This window comes from Macaca nemestrina, chromosome 3 (genome assembly GCF_043159975.1).
Source record: "Macaca nemestrina isolate mMacNem1 chromosome 3, mMacNem.hap1, whole genome shotgun sequence".
In the NCBI taxonomy this organism is placed as follows: domain Eukaryota; kingdom Metazoa; phylum Chordata; class Mammalia; order Primates; family Cercopithecidae; genus Macaca; species Macaca nemestrina.
This window is the reverse complement of record NC_092127.1, coordinates 185,262,647-185,274,601: the sequence shown is the minus strand read 5'-3', so window position 1 is coordinate 185,274,601 and position 11,955 is coordinate 185,262,647. Positions and strand designations below refer to the sequence as shown.

General features: G+C 35.7%; 1 non-coding gene across 1 annotated transcript; it reads left to right on the top strand.

The window, feature by feature from the left end:
• The first annotated feature begins 11,644 nt into the window (after positions 1-11,644).
• LOC112427745 (U6 spliceosomal RNA) lies at positions 11,645-11,747 on the top strand. Its single transcript, XR_003019476.1, has one exon. It is a non-coding gene; the product is annotated as a U6 spliceosomal RNA (small nuclear RNA).
• Positions 11,748-11,955: the final 208 nt, after the last annotated feature.

The following is an 11,955-nucleotide window of genomic DNA, read 5'->3' as shown; positions in this document are numbered from 1 at the left end:
GCTCTAGTGCAGTAGTGTTATAATAGCTCTTCATGATTTTTTTTTATGACTTATAATAATGCGCCTGCTTCATTTTGCCAATTTGAAATCAGATCTTCTACCTTAATTTGTAATTCAAAATTTTCTATTAGCAAAACTACCCTGGGATGCCATTGGGAAAAGGTTGATTTTAATCTCAGTCTCTCTACTTGCTCTCTATGTAATATTGAACATATTCTTTAAAATCACAGATTTAACAATTACTGCTGATATACGGTGATAACTAACAGCAGTCCCAATTTCTTTGGTGTATATTGTTAGAAATATATGGAAAATTGTGTGTACTCATTTTTTTGTAAAGTCTAACAAAGTGTAATGGGTGATAATCGTCATTCCCCTTTACTACTAGAGAAATCCCAAACAGAAGCTCTCCTTTCTGCTGGATATTAGACCTAGAATAAAAACATTATATGATTCAATTAGATACACCTCCTCTGTCTTTTCCTTTGTCTCACTAAGTCACTACTTCTCAAGTACTACTTACTGCTTATATTAGTCATGGTTCTCTAGAGGAATAGAACTAATAGGGTAGGTGTGTAGGTGAAGGGGAGTTTATTAAGAAGTATTGACTCATACAATCACAAAGTGAAGTCCCACAATAGACCATCTGCAAGCTGGGGAGCAAGGAAGCCAGTTCGTGTCCCAAAACCTCAAAAGTAAGGAAGCTGACAGCACAGCTTTTGATCTGTGGCTGAAGGCCTGAGTGCCCCTGGCAAACCACTGGTGTAAGTCCAAGAGTCCAAAAGCTGAAGAACTTGGAGTCTGATGTTCGAGGGCAAGAAGCAGCCAGTACAGGAGAAAGATGAAGGCTGGAAAACTCAGCAAGTCAGCTTCTTCAACCTTCTTCTGCCAGCTCTATTCTAGCCTTGCTGACAGTCGATGAGTTGGTGCCCACCCACATTGAGGGTGGGTCTGCCTCTTCCATTCCAAGGACTCAAATGTTCATCTCCTTTGAGAACACCCTCACAGACACACCCAGGAATAATACTTCACATCTTTCAATCCAATCAAATTGACATTTAATATTAACCATCCCATTGCTCATCACTAAAACTTGAACTCTTTTCTTAGAATAAACTTCATTGAGAATGACTTATATTAGGGGTAGGGTTAGAATAATCACAGCTTTAAATCTTCATTATATGCTGTGTTTGCAGTGGTGATATATAAAAAATGATCCCAAAACCCTTTAACATTCTTCTCACTGAAATGTAAGTTCTATTAATTTCTCCCGTTACCACTGCTACTACTGCCTTGCATGCATAGCCACATAATTTAGCACGCTCAGCTTCTCCTACTCTGCTTAAGGTTGCCTATTTACGGAAAACCTCCTACCCGACTAGTCACTCCCCATCCCTTGAATTTGAGATCCGTGACTACTTGACCAATAGAATGCAATAGAAATGGTGACTTTTTGGGCCCAGGCTGTAAGAAAGTGGCAGCTTCCTCTTTTAGTCTTTTGAGTTGCCCACTCTCAGACCACAGCTGCCGTGCTTTGTGGGAGCCAGAAACACAAGTATTCTGGACCACAGTTATGTGAATGGGTGAACCACTCTGTGATTTCAGCCTCTAACACTGCATGGTCCTTAGCCTTACACTGTCAAGCCAATGGCACAAGGAGCAGAAATTAGCTGCTCTTTGCAAGGCCTTGCTAAAATTGCAAATACATAATGTCAATGAAAATAGTCAAATGCTGTAAAATATTTGAAGAGATTGATTCTGAGTCAAATATGAGTGACCATGGCCAGTGACACAAACCTCAGGAGGTTCCGAGAACATGTGCCCAAGGTGGTTGGGGAGCAGTTTGGTTTCATACATTTTAGGGAAGCATGAGACATCAATCAAATACATTTAAGAAAAACATTGGTTTGTTTGAAAGGACAACTCAAAGTTGAGGGTGGGGGTTCAGCTACAGGTAAATTTAAACATTTTCTACTTGACAGTTGAGTTTGTCTAAAGACCTGGGATCAATAGAAAGGAAAAGTTCAGGTTAAGATAAAAGATTTTGGAGACCAAGGTTCTTTTGAAGTCTTATAGTCGCTGACTTTAGAGACAATAGATTGCAAATGTTTCCTATTCAGACTTTTAAAAGGTGCTATATTCTTAATCTCTTTAGAATTAGGGGGGCCTAGAAGAACCAGATCTAGCTATGTTAATAGAACTTCTTTACTCCCCCACAAAGGACGTCTTTGCAGGACCATTTCAAGATATGGCAAAGAAACATGTTTTGAGATAAAATATTTTTATTTTCTCCCTTGTCTCATAATGTTATGCCAGAGTTAGTTTGGAAAGTAAGCCACCATATATAGGGCTAAATAAAACCCATCTGAGGAGAATTTATGGATTGTAGGGCATGACTCCCCAGATCCCTTAGGTAGGAATTTGGGCAAGATAAAAAAAAAAATCAGAGCTTAGTCCTCAATGATAAAAATAAATGATTATAGCTATTTTAAACCACTACATCTGGAGTTTTTTCTTTTTAACATAGTAATACAAAATTAGAGCAAAAGGTTTTATTAAAAAGACCAACAATCTGCCAATTTTCTTAGGACAGGAGGACGTTTCTGTTTTAGTAGTTGCCTGCAGGACTCTCAGAGGCAGTGAAAGCACAGTTTAACAATTTTGTGTGTTTGTGTGTATAAACGGGCAAATAGCAAAATTGTGTTAAAAGGAATAGTGTGGGACTCAAAGTTGAGGAAGTATATTTCAAATCAAAAACAACCTTAAGAAGAGAAACAGAGCCAAGAGGCGATCAAGCCAAAGTAAGCCAGAAGACATGAAATAAGGTTAAAATCAGCTGGTTGAAGTGTCCCTTAAGCAAATAACAGAAACAACAATTTCTTGCCAATGTTCCTCCTTTACATGTTTCTCATGCCTTTTGTGTTGGCAGGACAGATGAGATTCATAAAAACAATCTTAACTGAGGTGCCTTTAATGTTCAAGGTATGCTATAAAGCGCATAACCTAAGAATGCCCATTGTGCTAGCCCCAACCTGGTAACTTTGCAGGAAACAATTGTTCTTTACAGTCCAACCTACATTTTTCAACAACACGGCAGGGATACTGACCTATAAAAGTGTGCCCAAGAGCAAAATAGATTTACAGTAAAAGGAGAAGATGTTGCACTCAGCAAAGGGATAGTTACAGTTCCCAGAGTTATGAGCTGGACTGAAGTGCAAGATCAGTCCACTCACTATGGTGATAAAAATTGACTTACAAGAAATATTTTCAGTGGATTAAGATTCTGAAGCAGAGTCAAATGTATTTCATAACTTGAGTTGCTTGTTAAAACTGCACGTTTCTGAGACTGAGCCTCAGAATTCTAGATTTATGATGTGATGACAGAGATCTACATTTTTGACAATTATCCAGGATGATTTTGACAGACAATGATGTTTGACAAACAATAATTTTGATACTGAATTTTTGCGGGTTACAGGATTTACTTACTCAGGAGGTGACTGTGCGTTTATGTTCATTTTTACTTAGTTCATATCAAAAGTTAATGGGAACCCCTTCTCCTTTTCCTTACTCTATGGCAGACACAGACACACACTTCTAAGATCCCTCTTCAGGAAAGAACTTATTATCAGGCTGTGAGTGTTGTCCTTAGGTGACATTTCCCCAGCTGTTACCTCATTCAGTTCTGCCTCAGATTTTAAGTTGAAGTCACACTTTTCTTAACTGGGAAAGCTTAACTAAGCAAGAAGTGTCCTTGCTGTACACTGAAGCCCAAGCAGGAGAGGAAGGATGTTCCTGGTGGGTGAGGGGGTGGGGAGTGAGAAGCATGGTGTGAGCCCAGTTGAGTGAGAAGGGCATCTGATCCATGAGGATGTGCATGCCAACTCAAGGACATACCCATCCACTCCTCCACGTGGGTGTGGATACTCTACCATGCAGATGCTCTCATTACCCTGCTTGGGTCTGAAACCCTAAGCCGAGCCATCCACAAACAGGGATGCCCTGTTGGGCTGTTTCTCCATGGCAGTCCATCCTGTACAGATACCCTCTTTCACGTGTTTGGATTTGTGGGAAAAAATCACCTTTAGCCTAGGGTGACGCTTGGAACAGAATTGGTTCTCATTACATGTTAACTGGTTTTGAATTTTAGGAGCTCTGAGTATATGTCAGAATAGATGATTGGAATGTACAAATATCGGCTTCATGTTTTTATCTGATCTTATTACCACTCCAGCTCTGCTAACCTTCCAATCAATAGCCTATTTGGCCCTCAGTAGGACTGAAGAAGGTTGATTGACCAGATGTCACCAGGAAGCTTGAGGCCATCAAAAGATGAGGATGCAGCTAGAGCTTATGTTAACAGGAAAGAGACACACTTCGTTTTCTTAATCCTTTCCCTGGGTACAAAATGATTTTATTTCAAGACTGACAGTTGAGCTGCTCATTTAGTGTTCCTCCTACACATTCCGGCCCATCAGACAATCAATCAAAAGCTAATCCGCCAACATACTGACTTGCTCAGGCCAAGACCCTCCTGAAAATTCCTGCCTGGTCACTTTGCAGATACGTGAACATCTATCGATTGACTGTGGTATCTGCAAGAAAAATATATAAACCTCCTCAATAGAGGACAAATATGACAGGATACCATCCACCTATCTTTTAAGATTCCACAATCAAATTTTACAATCTGGGCAAGTGGTAGCCATTTCTCTCTTTCTTATTGTGCTGAAAACTTTATCATAAATCACACCACCTGAAACATACTTTTGAACTTACCTGGAAGATGGACGATTGGCCTTTTCCCTGAGGGCAAGTGAAAGGTTGAACAATTTTATCTCAAGGAATTAAAAAATGTGTCTAAGCCATACTCTCCTGCGAAGGTTGGCTAAACTTTTCAAAGTATCATTTGCTAGATTATTTCTGACTTGGGTTTTTAATGTTTTTCAACCATTTACTGATTTGCCACTTTCTAGGTTAGAGACACAGGATATAAAATAGAAGCTAATGAATTTCCATTATATGTAAGGTAGTATTCAATGTGGGAAAGAGAATGGGATATAGAATGAAATACATTCACTAATTTCATGCAATTAGATAAATGTTAAAAATAATGTATTTAAAAGCACTCTGAATAGGAAGCTTTTGGTTTATTTGTTTGTTTAAAGAAAGGAGTCAGTAAGCTTGTGTTAAGGTATTGAGAACGCTTTTCATTGGATGCAATATTCAATTTGGTCAACTAGGATGGCTAGAATAACATTTTCCTTTCAGAGAGAGCTGTCCATGGTGACTTCCTCATGTAAAGAGTGTTTATGCCGAGTTCCAGAAGCAGGTTGCTTTGTTTAAAATCCCAGTTACGCTGCTGCTAGCTATGAGGGCTTGGGCAAGCCCCCTTGTCTTGGGCCTCAGTTTTCCAGCAGTAATTAGCAGGACAGAAACTTCTTTTAGGGACAGGGATAATAAGAATTGCCCTTGTTCTCACTTCTTCACAGTCGCTATTAGATGGGATGTGTTTCTGTGAAAGGGCAGGATATTCTTTCCTGCCCTTTCAGACCTATAGTTGATTCCTCTGCCATTCAGACCTATATTTGAATCTCTTAAAGTACAACCACAAATAGGATATCATTTGTCTTTCTTAAAATCCTCCCAGGGGACAGAAAGCACACACACACACACACACACACACACACACACACACACACACACTTCACTTGTCAATACTGTTTACTATTTGGTAGACTAAATGTAAATTTGATGTTTACCCTAGCAGTTGCTGATGACTTTTCGTGGACAATGACATATCCTTGGACTCCTTGACATTTCATTTTGTGCTCCTGGGGCTGCCAGCTCTTTTCTGTAACTGCCTGTCAAAATAACAAGATTTTGCCTGCTTACTTAGAACAACCTGCTTAATAACTGACAGTCTAATCCCGCCCCAGCCGTTTAGTCGTACAAACTGGCTTTCACAGTCAGATTGGGATATTTTGTCCCTAGAACATAAGGTGTACACTTAAAATATCCTCAACAATACTGACCCAGAATGGCAACTTGAAAGGTGGGGGTTCTTTGTGAAATCACGACATTGGTATTCTTAGAGCTTTACAGATATAAATAATGAACATGAAATCTTGAAGCGAAAGTAGAATCACAGTAAGAGTCGAACACACCCAAGAAATATTTGATGTACAAAAATAAACTTCTCCCTAATTCATTCAACTAAAAATACTGTTGAATGACAAAGATGTATACTGTTCTACCACAGAATTTCCTCTTTGAGAGGCAGCTGGAACTAGCAATCGTGGTTAAGGACCAGGGTTTTGCAGCCACATAGATTTCAACACCTTCTCTACCTCTCATTTAGCTGTTTTATCTTGGGCTAGTTACCATCTCTGAGCCACAGCTTTTCTAACATAAAATGGGAAAGACGCTCTCCTTAAATGCTACTTGAGAATGATAACTAAGAATTCTGCATACAGAATACCTAGCAAAATATTGACACATATGAGGTACACACATTGATTTTTTGCTTTTTTTTTCTGGTAGAGTTATCATCATCATCATTGGCAACATCGATATCAGGCCGCCGTTCTCTTTCTCCTCTCAGCCCACACTCGGGTCTAAACAGTGTTTTAGGATTTGGTTCTCAGACCTCATATCCCACACTCTACCTCCATCGTTATTTTCTAACAACACTTGCTTTCTTTCTGGAGGCAACATATTCCTGCCTGCAGGCATCTTCACTAGCTGATGCCAGAGCCTGAGATTCTCTCCCTCAGGTTTTTGCAGAAGTAATTTTTTTCATCATTCAGGCCTTGACTTATAAACTAGTTTCTCTGCAAGGTCTCCTCTGACAATGCAATCTCTTTTAATCATGTCCCTGCATTTTACTGGAGCTGAATCTTCATCCTAATTAATTTGTTCGTTGGTTATTTACACATCCCCGTGCAGTCTCCATGATAGCATTGCTTTTTTACTCATATTTCACTTTGTATTGCCTACGTTTAAAAGTAACTCAGGGTAGAAAAGTTTCAAAAAAGAAGCTCATTAAATGGGTGATACAATGAATTAATCATCAATGAATAAAAGGTTTACTTCAGAATAAACTTCAAAAAGATAATACTTCACTACTATGCGCTATGAAGCTAGTGGTCTTTGATTCAAATCCGGATACATGCTAATGGAGAGATTTTGGACTAATGTCTTAATCACTAAAGCTTTAAGATTTCCATCTGTAAAATTGAAAATTTTATAAATCATCACAGAATTTTATGAAGATTGGATGAAAACATGCATGTAAAGCACTCAAAAGATGTCTTGGTACATAAAAAAAAAAAAAAGTGTCCACTATTTATTATTGTTAAAATTGAATACTAGCTAAAAACACATTTGGCCCAATATCAGCAATTTTCTGTGGATTCCTGGCATCTGTTTGCATCTTTGTATATTTCATATATGTGCTTCCAGGAGACTTTGATTTTGGAGGTCAGTTACTTGGCATTATGTGCTCCAAGCATTTTTAAAAATTGAGATACACTTCATTCTTTTACAGTTATGATAGTCATCATTTAAAATTGGATAATTCAGTGTTTTTGTTATACTCACAACATGGTGCAGCTATCACCACTATGTAATTCCAGAATATTTTTCTAATAGCAAGAAGACATCCCACATCCATTAGCATTGCACCCCATTCTCCTCTTCCCACAGCCAATGTCAACCACTGATCTCTATCAATGGATTTTTCTCTTCTAAACATTTTATATAAATGAAATCATAATATGTTGCTTTATGTGTTGCTTTTCTTCAACTTGTACTAATGTTTTCAAGGTTTACCTATATGAATTACCATAAATCAGTACTTCATTTCTTTTTATTCCCCAATAATATTCAATTTTGTAGATATAACCATATTTTGCTATTCCTTTCTTCAGATAATAGACATTTAGATTGTTTTTACATTTTAACTATTTTGAATAATGCTGCTGTGAACAATAATATATGTTTATGTGCAGATGTAGATGTTCACTCCTCTTGGGTATATATCCAAAAGTGAAATAGTTGGTCATGCAGTGGTCATATTTAATATATTGGAGAACTACAAAACCATTTTCCAAAGTGGCTGAATTATTTGACATTCCAATCTGCAGTTTGTGAGAATTCAAATTTCTTTGCATCTTCACCAAACTGTGTTTTGCCTGCCTTTTTTTATTATAGCCATGTAGTGAATATGAAATGGTATCTCATTGTGGTTTTGAATTTCTTAGTGACTAATGATGCTGAGCAAATTTTCTTTTTTTACCATTTATTTTTGGTTCAGAAGTACATGTGCAGGTTTGTAATACAGGTGAACTTCTCATCGTGGGGATTTCGTGTACAGATTATATCATAACCCAGGTAAGAAGCATAGTACCCAATAGGTATTTTTCTGATTCTCTCCCTCTTCCCACCTTCCACTTTCAAGTAGGCCCCAGTGTCTGTTCCCCTATTAGTGTCCATGTGTTCTCATTGATTAGCTCCCACTTATAAGTGAGAACATATAGTATTTGGTTTTCTGTTCTTGCATTAGTTTGCTTAGGATAAAGGTCTCCAGCTGCATCCATGTTGTTGCAAAGGACATGATCGCATTCTTTTTTAAACCTGCATAATATTCTATGGTGTATATGTACCACCATATATATATATATATATATATGTAGTCTACCATTGATGGGCATTTAGATTTACTCCATATCTTTGTTCTTGTGAATAGCACTATAATGAGCATACATGTGCAGGCATCTTGCTAGTAGAACAATTTATATTCTTTTGGGTATATATCCAGATTTTATATATATATACACACACACACACACACACACACACACACACATATATATATATATAGCTTCCTTCTAAGAGTTTTAGATTTTTCACCCTTACATTTAGATCTTCAATCCATTTGAATTATTTTATATGGTGTAATGTAGGGGTAGAAATTAGAGATAGATAGATATACACATAGATAGATAGATAGATAGATAGGTAGATAGATAGATAGATACATAGATACATAGATACATAGATACATAGATACATAGATAGATGCAGTTGTTCCAGCACCATTTGTTAAAAAAAAAATAAAATATTATTTCTTCACTGCATTTTATTGTCACCCCAGGTGAAAATCACTAGAGATTTATTTATGGAGTCTTCATTGTATTCCATTGATCTACACGTTAAACCTTACACCACTACTACACTGTCTTGACTACTGCAGCTTTTGAGATATGATATCAAGAAGCGTGAGTCCTCCAACTTTGTTCTTCTTCAAGATTGTGTTGGCTGCTTTGGTCTCTGGCATTTCTATATGTATTTTAAGATCAGCTTGTCAATATCAGCAAAGAAAAAAAGCATATGATATTTAGACAAGGAATATGTTAAAACCGTAGATCTAATTGGAGACTGTCAATCTTCAGAATATAGAGTCTTCCAATCTAAGAACATGGGAAGTCATTCTATTTATTTAAGTCTTTAATTTCTCTAAACAATGTTTGTGATATTAAGTGTGCAATCTTGCACTTCCATCATTAAATTTATTCTTAAATATTTAATTATTTAGATGCCATTTTAAATGGCATCAAGTTCATTTCCAGCTTATTCACTACTAGTGTAGAGAAATACAATTAATTTTTATGTATTGATCTTGAATCCTGCAAACTTGCCTAACTTTTTATGAGCACTAGTGGATTTTTTGCTATATAATTTAGGATTTTCTATTTGTAAGCTCATGTAATATTCAAATAGAGATAGTTTTACTTCTTATCTTGCAATCTCGATGTCTTTTATTCCTTTTTCTTACATAAATGCCAAGGCTAGAATCTCCAGCACAGTGCTGAATAACAAGTAGTGAGATTGAAAATCTTTATCTTGTGAATTATCTTAGAAAAAAATATTTTAATCTTTCACCATTGTGTATGATGTTGGCTGTGGGGTTTTCGTTAGCCAGCTTTCCAGGTTCAGGTGATCTTCTGCTATCATGAAATAGTTTAGGATTTTATCAAAGGTTTTTTCTGTGTCTATGGGATCATCATGTGTTTTATTATTATTGTTTTTCTAGTATGACATATTATATATTTTTTTGTTGTATGTTGAACTAATCTGTATTCCTTTGATACACTGCATCCAATCTCACTTTGCCCTACCTGGTGTAATTCTTTTAAGATATTGCTGGACATGATTTGCCAGTATTTTGGTAAGCATTTTTTGTGCTTATATTCACAAGGGATATTTGTCTGTAGTGATAATTTATTGTGATGTTCTTGTCTGATTTTGATATGAAGGCAGTGTTGGTCTCATAGAATAAGTTGAGAAGGGCTCACTTCTAATATATTTTTGGAAAAGCTTGCAAAAAATTAGTATTAACTCTTTAAAAACTAGTTGAATTCACCAGTAAAGACATCTAGTCCTAATTTTTTTTTGTGGAATGTTTAAAAATATTATTTCAATCCCTTGACTTGTTATTGATTTTTCATTTTCTGTTTCTTTTGAGTAGCTTTTGAGTAGCTTCTGTATCTTTCTAAGAATTTGTAATCTTTATCTAATTTAGCCAATAATTTTGTACACAGTTGTATATAGTAATCCTTTACCTTTTTAATATAAAGTTGGTAGTATTTTTCCCTTTTTCATCCTGATTTTAGTAATTTGAGTATCCTCCCTTTTTCTTGATTATGCTACCTAAAGATATGTCAATTGTGTTAATTTATTTCAAAGTCCCAATGTTTGCTTTTGTTGTTGTTGTTGTATAGTTTTTCTATCCCCATCTATACAGTTTTTCTATCCGCATCTCATTTACTTTCATTCAAATTTTTATTATTTATTTATTTCTGCTTAAAGTTTCTCTTGATATTCTTTTTCCATTCTCTTAAGAAGGAAGATTGGGTTACTGATTTGTGATCTCTCTTCTTTTTTAACACAGGTATTTGCAGACATCCATTTTTTCTCTAATCATTCCTTTAGCTTCATCTCATATGTTTCATTATACACCGATCTTATTCAAATTCATTTTGAAGTACTTTCTGATCTGTCTTGTGACTTATTCTTTGATTATTTAGAAAGGTGATTATTTAGAAAGATGAGACTTAATCTTGTGACTTACTCTTTGATTATTTAGAAAGATGATTATTTAGAAAGATGAGACTTAAATTTCCACACATTTATAAATTTCCGAACTTTTATTTTCTTAATTTATTTCTAATTTTATTCCATTGTTATTAGGAAACATACTCTGCATGATTTAAATTCTTTAAATTTATTAAAGCTAATTTTATGGCTTAATTTATGCTCTATCTGGAGGAATGTTCCATGTGCACTTGAGAATAATTTGAATTCTGTTTTGTTGGATGGATTATTTTATATGAGATGTCTGCTCATTCTGGCTGGTTTATATTGTCATTCAAGTATTCCATTTCCTTACTTATCTTATGCCTAATTGTCCTATCTGTAATTGAAAGTTGGTTATTAAAATCTCCAACTGTTACCATTAAATTGTCAAACTCCCCCTTCAATTATGTTAGTTTTGTTTCCTATATTTCTCTGTTGTTAGGCACATTTATACCTCCTTGTTTGACCATTTTATTATTCTAAAATATAATTTTTGTCATTAGCAATAAGTTTGTGGTCTTAAAGTATATTTTGTTGGAACTATACATAGATCAGCATTGCGCCAGTGCAAGGATGACACACAAATTCATAAAGCATCCCATAACTTTTTTAAAGCATATTATGTCTTTTATTTGTATCACTACCTCAGTTTTCTTTATGTTACTGTTTGTTTGCCTGGGATATCTGTTCCTATCCTTTTTCTTTAAACCTATTTGTATCATTCAACTTAAAGTATGTGTGTTGTAGCAATATATAGTTATATATATATATATATTTTTTTCCTTCTGGTAATTTCAGTCTATGACATGGATAATT